General features: G+C 36.6%; 1 protein-coding gene across 1 annotated transcript in view; it reads left to right on the top strand.

Moving 5' to 3' along the window:
* obst-E (obstructor-E) overlaps positions 1-12,073 on the top strand; it is a 320,674-nt gene that overhangs the window by 184,174 nt on the left and 124,427 nt on the right. The window lies entirely within an intron of this gene.

Genomic DNA, 12,073 nt, shown 5'->3' with positions numbered 1-12,073 from the left:
CAGCCCCCTTCCAAAAATCACAAAAATTCACAATAAATATGTCATAATTAATATGTAAGTTGTCATTATTGCAAAACAAAAAAAAAAAAAATACAATAAAGGTGGAAATTACTGTAAATGAATAACTTCTGTCAGTGTAACTGATTATGCATATAGCTTTGTTGTTATGGTGTCACTGGAATATAATCAAAGAATTTTATATTTTTAAAAATCAATTAGGGCTCTTTTTATAGCAGAAAATCTCACATACAAATCACCTACGTATTTTCTACACACTTAAGGAGAACCATCTAGAAATAGAACACAAAATGACAATGGAAAACGTAGCAGGACAAAAATAAAAAATAAAATAAAATAAAAAAATAATAATAATGAAAAGTAAGATCTTAAAAATTAAAATCGAGCTTTAAGTTTCAATATTTTTTTGCTTTATTCGTAAAAAGAAAGAGCATGTATTTTCATTACTTCTTACACATTAACCGTATTATCCAACTTTCCATATAACAACTTACTCGTATGTACTGCAGACGGAATACACACGGACACACGGTTGTAATAGAAACAAATATTTTCCGAGGAATAAGAATCAGTTGCTGGAAATCATTCTTTGTTGAAAACTACTGTTTTTGGCTCTACTATCACTAATTGTTTAAAAAGATCATTAACCTAAGTGTAAAACCCATAAAATCAACTTACTTTTATTCGGCATGCCCTCCTGAACGAGCAAGACATAAATTAATGCGATTTACTAAAGAAACTGTGAACACCTTCTCCAATATATCTGGAGTGATCATCTCTATACTGTGGACAATCCTCTGTTTCAAGTCCTCTACACTGTTACATGATTTTTGGTAGACAATTTGTTTTAGGAATCCCCACAAGAAAAAATCGCATGGTGTAAGATCCGGACTTCTTGGTGGCCATTCGACACTTAACCCCATAGAAATAATCCGTTCCCCAAATTTCTCTCTCAAAAGATTTATAGTCGTATTTGAGCGATGCGCTGGCGCTCCATCTTGCATAAACCATAATTCATCACTTTGACCTAAATTTAAACGATCAAGTTCAGCAAATACTTTTTCTCTTAGTAGCTTTTGGTATGATGACGTTGTTACATTTTCATCAAGAAAGAAAGGTCCTATCACCTCAGTCGCAGTTATACCACACCAAACCATTATTCCTCGTTTGTCCATTGGCACTTCTGATCTCACGTTCGGCTGTATCGATTACAAATATCTTGAATGTGATGAGGACACAGAACCATTTAAGAAGAATTTTGCTTCATCGGAAAACATCACTTGAAATAAGAACATAGGGTTTTCATTTAACTTCTCGATAACCAGTTACAGAAATAAACACGATCACTATAATCACTTGCACACAATTCAGAAACCATTCGGACCTTGTATGGTTTTACCTTCAAGTTTCTTAAAATTCTTTGTAGCGTAGTTTTCTTAATATTTAAGCCTAAGCTTCGAGGAGCAAGGGATTTCCGCGGTGAACTAGTAACAGATAACAACACGTCTTTTTGTTTCTTCTGTAGATACACTCGGATATCTTCCTGCACTTTTTCTAGATGCAAGATGGGCAGTGTGAAAACAATTGGTGCGGAACTGTTTGTACAAACGGTGAATTTGCATATCGTGTACTTTTAATCCGAGTTCTTTAACTATACGGGATCTTATTGCTCTTGCAGATTTTTCTGATAAAATGTACCATTCAATTACATTAGCACTCTGATCCTGAGTTAAAGACTGCATAAACGAAGGACACTACAGTATGAATGCACTCTTAAAGTATACTGGAAACGACAAGTAATTATCAAATGATTAAGCCAGTCTATACCCGAGATTCACCTACTATGTAATGTCCATTTCCGGAGTAGTCAATCTAACCCAGGTGTTGATTACAGACACGAAATCCTATTGAACTGTCAACACGTTAACTCGTCAATCGTTGGTGTATTGCGATAAGAAAAGGTCTGAAACTGTTGTCAGCACACATGAAGAAGAAGTTGAGTCAGGAATTAGAGGGTGTTTTATAAACAAAAGTTTGTTGACATTGCTTAAAATCAGCTTACAGTGGGACGCCAACAAATGATTCGGACGTGTTCCAGTGCTTCTTAAACACACATCTCTTTGCATGCATTCTGAATAGGCCAGAGAGAAGCATGGAAGATAATAAAACAAAGTGGTGTGGTTCTTTAAATGATTTTGGGACCGGGAAGGGGGAATCGAATCACTAAAGTGGTCGCTGGCACATGGAGGTAGCTTCTAAGCATTAATTTTGGTATATTTCCAAATATTTTGACGCTCACGGGAAATAACGAAAAGTTTGAATTTTTCTTACTGCCTATCTTCCCCAATTTGGAGGTTTGGCGTAATAAAACTAGAAACGCATGTACCATCATAGATGAAAGGGGAGGAAGAAGACGAATGGTATCGTATTTTCTACCTAAAACTGCTAATTTACAGCAAAATTCGTACAAATATAGAGCAAACTGCTTTCCGCATTTTACATTGAAACTCCAGTTAGGCCAATCAAATTTTGAGTTGACGCCACTAAAAGAGATCAACACATGACCATTATCATATTGTCGCTTTAGCTCTTTTTCTAAACAAACATTTTTCGACAATAATGCCAAATTTCACTTTAATAATGAAAAATATTTACCTTCTGCCAGTAGGTCCTTGCGTATAAGGACATTCATCATGAATTTCTATTCTTTTATGAAAGGGGATTGTAGCCTAATATCAGTCACTGGTACAGTCCGCAGCAAAAAACCTGCAACATGAGCATATATGTTTATTGTGAAACGACGAAGTCTTTTGCTCCAAAATAAGTGTGTAGGGGAGGACGCCGAGGTTTCTCCTGGCGTGATTCACGCCACTTAGACGTTATGTTGATTCCCTGTGCTGTTAGTCGTAGTTTCACAATAAACTTACATGCTCATGTTGCAGGTTCTTTGCTGCGGATTGTACATGGAAATAGCATAGAAGCATTAATTCTGTGCGCCTTGCAATTAATTTCATGCTCCTTGGCACTACCAAAATAAAATTTGGAATTTTTATACTTCGGCCTCTGTGCCCTCCAAAGCCAAAAATTACCAACCGCGCCCTTTGTGCCCTGTTACCAAAATAACATTTCAGATTTGGAAAATACATAACTTTTTATTACAATAAAGCCAAATTTCACATTAATCGACCAATAGAAAAAAAGCTTCTTCTGGTATGTCCCTTTTAAGGATATTTATCATGATTTTTGGTGATTTGTGGAAGGCGGCTGTAGCACCACATCAATCACTGGCACATGCAAGGAGCATCGGAATATTAATTCTGTGTCATTTGTGAATAATCTAATACTCATTCACACTTCCAGAATAAAATTTGGAATTTTTATAAACATCCATCATTTTATGTTTCGCCCCCTGTGCCCCCCTAAGGCGGTGCGTTATCAAAATAACATTCCAGATTTGAAAAACGCATACCCTTTTGATACAATGACGCCTACTTTTACATTAATTAAAAAAAAACATACCTTCTTCTCGTATGTCCTTACTAAGGATATTTATGGTGATTTTTTTTATTTTTGAAAGGGGGTTATAGCCCCATATAAGTCATTGGCACATGCAAGGAGCATTAGAATATTAATTCTGTGACAGTGGTGAAAAATCTGACGCTCACTGGTATTTCCGGAACAAAATTTTGAATTTTTATAAAGATCCATCATTGAGTGCTTCGCCCCCTGTGCCCCCCTAAGGCGGTGCGTTATCAAAATAACATTCCAGATTTGTAAAACACATACTCATTTGATACAATGACGCCAAATTTCACATTAATTAACAAAAATACCTCCTTCTCGTATGTCCCTACTAAGGATATTTATGGTAATTTTTTTCTTTTTGAAAGGGGGCTGTAGCCCCATTATCAGTCACTCTTACATGTAAGGACATTGGAGCATTAATTCTGTGACATTTGTGATTAATCTCACGCTTACTGGCATTCCGAAAATAAATTTGGGGATTTTGGTAACATATCACCCACCACCTTTTTACGCTCCTTGCCCCCCAAAAGGGGGACCTTCGCAAAAAATGTTTGAGACGGCTTTACTAGCTTTGTGAATGAGTGTTTTTGCATTTTGTAACAAATACAACTCATTTGCTCCAAAATCTTCACGAATAATTATTGGAGAAAACTGCTTCTAAAATTTAACATTGAATCTCCCATAAGGAAAATGAAGTTTCGTGTTTACACCCCTAAAAGGGGGGCTAAACAGCAATTTTCTCTTATTTTCTTTAGAAATTCGAAAAATTCAGATATTTCTCAATAAGAGTGCCAAATTTTACATTAATAGTGTATAAACTTCATCTTCTCCCAACGCTGTACAAAATAACACGAATTATGGAACAGTCTGTATATATATATATATGTAATATAAATAATAATAAATTTCAATCACTTGAATGAGAATCATATTTAACCTTACTTATTGTTTATTAAATACATGAAGGTAACTGTATGAGGGAGACGATTGACGGTGAGAGTGGCTGAGGGTGAGGGTGTTCGATTGAAGGCCAGGGTGAGGGTGGGTGACGGAGTCGATTGAGTCGGGAGTCGGGCGAGAGAGTCGATGTACTATTTGTAATGTGTGATATTTATTCACTTGAAGAGTGTGTGACATTTGAGGCTGGTTTTGGAAATAGAAATGTCTTTTTCATAGATTTTCATGAGTAGTGTTTGAGGCTGGCATTTGTATTTGTTGTTTTAGTAACAAATTCCATTGCTTTTTTTTTTTTTTTTTTTTACATAAACATCATACAGTACGGAAACCGGTTGAGTTTCCAAGGTAGGAAATTTATATACTAACAACTAATGAACCCGTGCGTTCATAGAAATATCTAGCGAAATAGGTATTATTTTAATTGTAGGCTTTATAAATCCCAACAAACAAGAGTAGCACTTAAGTGTGTTGAATGTCGACAGCATCATGGTTTCTCAGCCCATTAACTTGTATGATTAAACATTCTATTTATTCTTTGAAATAAACGAAAATTTTAGCAAGTTAATTTTACTGATTTCTTCTTGACATCTTTAAATGTATACTACGCAAAATGTTACTACTGTATGATGTAATTTTAATATTTATGAACAGGAACGTACGCAGGAATTTATTTCGGGATGGTTCCAGAGCTTCTCGGGGAGGGTCCAAACATAATTTCAGGCTAAATTATATTAAAAATTGTAAAATTGCCCCTAAAATAAGACTAAATTTACAAAAAAGTCAGGTTTCGGGGGCTCCGGACCCCCAGGACCCACCCCCTACGTAAGTCCCTGTTTATAAATAAAAATTAAAGCAACATAACATTATATATAAGAATACTTTTAAAGCAAGGGACACCAAAATAGGCCAGAAGGAGAAATTAAAAATCAAAAATTTTAAATCACGAACATTAAAAAAGAATACTTTCTCTAATAAAACAATGGGCTAGAATAAAAAAGAAAGTGGCAAGTCGACATCCTAGAAAACACACACACACACCCTTTCTTTTATTAAAGTCTTTTTTCGAAAGCTACTCTGAACCAACGCTGTGTCGTTTGCAACAACTCGAGTTTGGTGTTGTTTACCACAATACTTTTATTGAGGATATATCAGTTCCTTTTCCAGTAAAGACTACCACATACCTGAAGAAACAGCTAAGTGTTCCCAGGCACATATATTCACATTTATTCCTTGCGAATGAGTGGTGAGTGTTCTCGCGTTCAGGACGAGAGAAGTCCCATACAATCTCGCTGCTGAAAAAAAATGTTTAGCTCAAAATGAACACAAAACATCCTAAGTTACACGATAGCTTCGTAAATTGAAAATTGCATTTCTCTTTTAACGGAGTCCTTTATATTAACTCATTTTATATAGTGTACTATTTTTTCGTTATACGAGGGTTGCTATATATATTTCTGGCCTAGGCAACACTAAGTGTTGCCAGGTGCAATCTGACATTTCCATTGGAAAGTTTGACATTTTGTAGCATAAATGTACTCAGAACTTTTTGACTTACGACAATTTTTTTTTCTTTTACAGGTACTTGAAGAAATCAACTTGGCAAAAAAATGGAATTAACTCGTGAACATTTTCGTGCGATCATTTTTCACAACTTTCGACGTGGATTATCACGACAAGAGTGCATCGATGAACTTAAATCTTTGTATGGCGACGAAGCACCATCCTATAGCACTGTGAAAAACTGGTACAACGAATTCAATCGTGGCCGACGCTCGCTCAAAGACGAATTCCGTGAAGGTCGTCCAAAAACAGCCGTTGTGCCAGAAAACATCGATGCCGTACGTGAACTGATAATGCAAGACCGTCATGTGACTTACCGTGAGATAGAGGCATGCCTAGGCATTTCTTCCACCAGCATACATTCGATATTGCATGAACACCTGGCCGTAAAAAAGGTTTGTTCTCGTTGGATCCCGCACAATTTGACAATCGCTCAAAAGAAAGCTCGTGTGGATTGGTGTAAAGAAATGCTGAAAAAATACGATCGCGGTGCTTCAAAAGACGTTTATAAGATCGTCACAGGTGACGAATCATGGATCTATGCGTATGAGCCCGAAACAAAACAGCAATCGACCGTGTGGGTCTTCCAAGACGAGCCAAATCCAACGAAAGTTGTTCGTGGAAGAAGCACTTCGAAGCAAATGGTCGCCTGTTTCTTCGGCATAACTGGTCATGTGGCGACTGTTCCGCTTGAGCAACGTAGGACGGTCAATTCTGAGTGGTACACCACCATTTGTTTGCCTGAAGTCTTCGGAGAAATTCGAAAAATGAACAAGAGAAGACGAATCATTGTGCACCATGACAATGCGAGCTCTCACACATCGGCTCAAACCAGCGCATTTTTGACCGGCCAAAACGTCGAAGTGATGGGTCATCCGCCGTACAGCCCTGACTTGGCACCCAATGACTTCTTTTTATTCCCACACATCAAGAAAAAAATGCGTGGTCAACGATTTTCGTCGCCAGAAAATGCTGTTGAAGCATTCAAAAACCATGTTTTGGAGGTGTCTCAATCGGAGTGGAAAAAGTGCTTCGAAAATTGGTTTGAGCGCATGCAAAAGTGTATAAATCTTGATGGAGAATATTTTGAAAAACAATAAAACCATTTTCGTTGATAAATATTCGTATTTTCATTATTAGGCCAGAAATATATATAGCAGCCCTCGTATTATGCTACTTAAGAACCGGTTTTTATATACTTAAAGAAATGTATAGATGAATCGAAAACTAGAACCACACTATGCTTATCATTCTCAAATGTATTACACATAACTTCTAGACTCAATGTGGTGTTATGACGTAAATTTCATAGTCACAAACATCTTACTTGAGCTTTCATTCACTTTAATTGGTGTTGTTTTAGCAAAATACAGGCTATAATCAACTCGCCCTTTTAAATTTTCTATTATTAAATTTGGATTTAATAAAGAAATGTTTATATTGAATGTGTTCTAGCAGGACAATATGTTCCCAAGCACAAAATTAAAAGTAGAGGCTGCTCTTGAGGGAAGTCACACTGTTAAAAATATTAGTTTTCTTGCTTCAAAGTAAGGAAAAGAAGGTAATCTGATCCAGTTAGAAAGTATGGGGCACGATTGGTAACACTATTGCGGAGTCTCAGATTCCTGGTGCAATATAGTGCGAAGCCACTTATTGTTCCCAGAAAAAAAAATTCAACTCCACTACCATAACATTTTTTTTAAAGGGGAGAAAAGCAGTTATGATATTTATTGGCATAAAAAAAAAAGAGAGAGAGAGAGAGAGAGAAATATTCAAAGGTGCACACACACTTGATGCAAAATTTTAATCTTGCTATCTTGAAAACTAAGGGTTTTTTTTATTTACCTCACCCCTCCGCCCCCACTTGGCACCGGCAAGTTTACCATCCGGTTCCGAAACGCATCTGGGGTGCTCTTTGGTCCATGCTTGACTTGACTAATTATAAAAACGGGTTCAATACGTGTTATATGAGCTTAATGAGCGTTTAAACACAGCACTATTCCATGGTACCGATTCGTACCATAAATTCCCAAAGGGTTAAACACTACTAAGCAAATACCTGTACTTTCGAAGTGACGGCTGTATCGAAATGATTAAAGATTGGTGTGACATGCTCATACGCTACAAGTCTTTCCTGGCTTTTGTTTTTTACCTCTTCCTGTTAACAAATTTTCTTCAATTTTCTTTTTTATCTGAAAGAAAGTGAAATAACGAAGAAATATGTTTACTTTTACCCCGTCCCTTTTTTTCTTCAGTAGGTTGACGAAAAACTACTACTAGTACTAGCTGCTGAGTATTTATCGAAATCAATCGCTCCTTTCTTTCATGTCAACTGCGGCTACAAATGAACAGTACTAATCCGAGGTTCGCTGTTGTATTCGGTGGTATTCGGAACGACGGTGAATGCTTCAAACTAGACCAACGATAGGTCAGATGTTTTGTTATTTTTGTGGAGGCCAACGATTTCTTGGCGCAAATACATTCATTTAATTTCCTCTTAACTCTCAAAGGAAAGGCCACATTTTTTTTCGGAACCTCCTTCCGCGTTAAGAAAGGAACTTTTTCTATTCCATATTGCCTTGCTTAAATTGTATCCAATCGACAGACTTTGAATTGAATTTGGAATTTGGAAGGAAGGAACAACGCATGTGACATCTTGAGGAAAAATCACTGCATGTTCAGAGCGCTGCTTTCCATTATAGAAGAGATTCTGAGAAAATTTGATTCCCACACCCCGAAAACACAAATACGCGTATTTTAAAAGAATTTAGACATCATTCGCGGTAACAGCCTGATATTTTTGTTTTGAAAATTTCGTGAAAAGCAGTTGTTGTTTGTTCCAATGAAGTGAGTATACTATTGATCGAATGTAGCGTATACCGTCGTACTTCCTAAATTTTAGGTGGCTATGCGATAGTTTCCAAAAATTAGAGGTGGGTATACGCCGTATACCGCGTATACCCTCCATTACATCCTTGAAACTAATACGCTCATTTATCCTCAAAGTTGAGTTTTTAATAAATCCTACGGTCTACTACAACGAATCTTTCTTGACACCTAACATTCCCCACACCGAGTTTTCCGTACACCGAAGTTTCCTGCTCCCGAAGGCTTGGTGCAATATAATGCGAAGCCACGTATTGTTCCCAGAAAAAAAGGAAAAATTTCAACTGCACTACCATACTAATTAATGAAGGCAAGAACAGCACTTATGGTATTTATTGGCATCTTGTCTCCTGTTTTTAAAACTTGTCAACAGCAACGGGTCATATGATATCCAAAAATCCTAAAAATAGTAAAATCTGTTTTTCTTTTTTTACTTTACTTGAATGAGAATGATATTTACCCTTACTTATTGTTTAGTAAGTACATGTAGATAACTGTGAGTGTAAGGGAGTCGATTGATGGTGAAGGTGGCTGAGGGTGACCAGAGTGACTGACGGTGGTTGAGGGTGAGTGTGAGGGAGTTGATTGAGGGTAAGGGTGAGTGAAGGTTAGCAAAAATGCCCATCTCTGGTATGGACCATGATCCTGCGATAAAGTCTCGACGAAATAACTGCTTGACTGAAAGTCTAAAATTTACCTAAAAAAGCGTAAGTCTCAAACTGTTTAATAGAAAATATGTATTATACAGTACTTCGACAAAGCTGCTGCAATTGAGTATTTTAATATATTTAATGGCAATAATGTATTTTGAACTGTGTACAATACAAAATAATGTATACCCATATTGTGGAGTGTGTACTCTGTATCATTTTATTGTAAATTAATAATATTTAAAAAACACTAGTGCCTTTGTTTGGCATGCTGTTTTCTATGACATGCTGAGATTTGCCACCACGATAGATTTTTCAGAGGGTTTAGAGGTTCAGGCCCTCTGTAGCAACGGCGCTGATTATTATTAGGTTATTACAAACATAATTTTTATCATTGTTATAACATAGTTTGTTGTAACGTAATTGTGTTATTTACTGTGAGTTTATGTCCGGTTAGCTTTTGTCCGCTTCTGCATCAATATAGGTGAGCTTATGTCCACGATCCGCCACTACACGCAAGAACCACTTCAGGATGGAAAACTTGCTAACTTAATTTCAAAAATGTATATGTTAATGGTAAAAGATTCACTTTGGAAAAACTGGAAAAGAACGGATCCCTATCAACTCTCCCTTCCAAATGTTGGTATGCAAGGAACAAGTTTAAATAATTCGCCTGGGGCGAATTCCAAGAAGCAGGAGTCTCTTTAGGAAAAAGCGAACTTTTCTGAATGCACAGCTGGTGACAAAAATACAGCCTCATAGCTGCCCTCCCGAAGTCTCCTAATCTTCCTCGTGGTGTTGATAGAACAACAGCGAAAGGCTAGAATTGATCCCTCCCCCTGCACTCAACCATGTTTCAGTCTGCAAGAAATCTTTGGTAACAAATTTCCAAGAAAAAGTGATGTACCGTACTTGCCGAAAGGAAACATCCCAGCGGAAACAAATAAATACGGTGGTCTCGGTATTGAGGACAATACAAAGATTGGAAGCGGAAAAACTGGTAGGTTGTCTTCAACTGATCCAAGTGATTTATTCAAAACAACTGGGCATTCACAAAAGTGCATTTGCACACGATACCAGGGAGTAATCTACACCCCGCCAACACCCCTCAAATTTCTTTACACACACCCCTGGATGGAAAAGGAATACTCCTCCAAATCCAATTGTATCAATCAGTATCATATAGGTTCTTTATTGCATCAAGTTAAAAAAGGTTTAGCGTTGAGGAAAGAAGGCAACATTCTTATTTATTTATTTCACTTCAAAATACGAAGCGACCTCGTTCTCATGTACGGCTTCGAGAACCACATGCCCTCATTATTTCGGGCGGTGTTTCGATCAAAAGAATTGACAAAACAGACCTACTCATACCTACCCTCCTCGACTCCGCAGTCATTTCCTAGAAAAGAGATTGATGTACAGATGCAGATGACTGAAATTGGCAACGTCTTGAGCGGTCATTCACCTCCTCCTCCTCAATAAGGAAAAATGTGACAATATAGCAGGGGCGGATCCAGGGGAAGGGAGGCTGCTTAAAGGAGGATGTGCTTGAGAACACATTGTCCTGCTAAAATACGTTAAATATAAACAATTCTTTATTAAATCCGAATATAAGAATATAAAATTTGAAAGGACGAGTTGATTATATTTTTATTTTATTTTATTTTATTTATTTAACAATCGAACTCCAACAGGGACGATCATCCCCAATTATAGGATCTTTTACAACAGTTGATTTACAATTTTATAGCCTGTATTTTGCTAAAAGAACAAATATTAAAGTTAATGAAAGCTCAAGTAAGATGTTTGTGAGTATGAAATTTACGTCATAACACCACATTGAGTCTAGAATTTATGTGTAATACATTTGAGAATGATAAGCATAATGTGGTTCTACTTTACGATTCATCTATACATTACTTTAAGTATATAAAAGTACACTATATAAAATGAGTTAATATAAATGACTCCGTTAAAAGAGAAGTTATCGTGAAATTTAAAATGTTTCGTGTTTATTTGGAGCTAAATATTTTTTCAGCAGCGAGATTGTATGAGACTTATCTCGTCCCGAAGGCAAGAACACTCACCACTTTTTTGCAAGGGATCAATACGAATATAAGTTCCCGGCAACATTTAGCTGTTTCGTCAGATATGTGCTAATCTGTACTGGAATAGGAACTGTTATATCCTGAATAAAAATATTGTGACAAACTACACCAAAATCGAGTTGTGGGAAACGACATACCATTGTTTCAGAGTAGCTTTCGAAAAAAGACTTTATATAAATTTCCTACCTTGTAAATTCAAGAGGTTTCCTTACTCTATGATGTTTATGTTTAAAAAAAAGATGCAATGGAATTTGTTAGTTAGACAACAAATACAAATGCCAGCCTCAAACATCACTCATGAAAATCTATGGAAAAAACATTTCCATTTCCAAAACCAGCCTCAAATGTCTCACACACTTCAAGTGGATA

Source organism: Thermobia domestica, chromosome 7 (assembly GCF_964235325.1).
Source record: "Thermobia domestica chromosome 7, izTheDome1.hap1.1, whole genome shotgun sequence".
Taxonomy (NCBI): Eukaryota; Metazoa; Arthropoda; class Insecta; order Zygentoma; family Lepismatidae; genus Thermobia; species Thermobia domestica.
The sequence above is the reverse complement of the archived record's forward strand: the minus strand, read 5'-3'. Positions and strand labels throughout refer to the sequence as shown.